A 1,179-nucleotide genomic window follows, 5' to 3' on the forward strand; every position below is an offset into this window, starting at 1 on the left:
CTCTTGCCCTTTGCCAGGTGCCAGCCCAGAGGGGCAGGGAACAGGGCTACCAAACTGAAAGTAGTGCTCTGGGACGGTGAGTGGTCATGACCAGAGATTTTGGACACCAGCTCTGTCGGTCCCAGGCCCCTCTGTGTTATGCTGGGGCTGTGATGGTGCCGCCTGTGTTTGTGACTGCTTGGATTTAGGTGAATTTGTTGCTTTTTGGAACTCACTGCATTCCCAGCGTTAGGAAAAGCAGGTTGTCTGCAGATCCCAGAGCCCAGCTTGCATTGTTGCTTCTGCCCTGCTCCCTGTTCCCACCCATGATGGTTGCCAAGCTTCAACAGGGGATTTGTGTCCCCTGAACACCCTGGTCCCTGCAGGGTCCCCTTAGGTAGCTCATCACGAGTTCTTCCATACCAGGCACAGCCAAACTGTGGTGAGCCTGTGCCCAGAGCTGCCCCTCAGTGGGTCCAAGACCCCCACTGGAATCACCCAGCTTGGGGATGCTCTCCTGGGGCTTGCACTCTCTCTGTGCCAGGCATGGACAGCAGGACCCTGCCCTGGAGGGGATGCTGTAGGGGTAAGACTCCTCTGCAAGGCCTGGGGGACATTTTTCCAGCTTGGTCCCCTTTCAGCGTGGGGCAGAGCTGAACCTGCTGTGGGGCTGTTGCCCAGCCCTGGGAATGCAGGCAGAGGGGAGCTCATGGCCACCCTGGGGGTGCTGGGGTGATGCAGCATGGGCACATGGCTGCAGGTCTGGCAGCACAAGCTCGTCCCCATCCCCAGGGTGCGGCTGGCACCGGGACCGCGCCCCGAGCTCCCTCCTCTCCCCTCCTCGACGGCACCCGGAGGGCTCCAGCTCTCGGAGCCACCGTCCCGTCCCACCTCACCGAGCCCTCGTCGCTCCCTCCCGCTCCTCCGGGGCCTCCCGGAGACCGTGGGGCAAAGTCCGCCCCAGCTCGGGCGATAAGGGCCGGGCCGGGGCGGGGGCGCGGGGGCCCGGGCGGCGGCCGGAGGAGAGGCCTCCCGGTGCTGATTTGCATAAGGTATATTGCCTAATGGTGGCGGTCATGGCTTGGTAGAGGGCGGCCCGCGGCCCGCAGCAGCCCGGCGGCCCGGGGCGGAGCGGCAGGAGGCCCGGGGCGGGCGGCAGGCGCGGGGCGAGCGGCGGGGCGAGCCGCCGGCCCCGGGAGG

This window comes from Pogoniulus pusillus, chromosome 27 (genome assembly GCF_015220805.1).
Source record: "Pogoniulus pusillus isolate bPogPus1 chromosome 27, bPogPus1.pri, whole genome shotgun sequence".
In the NCBI taxonomy this organism is placed as follows: domain Eukaryota; kingdom Metazoa; phylum Chordata; class Aves; order Piciformes; family Lybiidae; genus Pogoniulus; species Pogoniulus pusillus.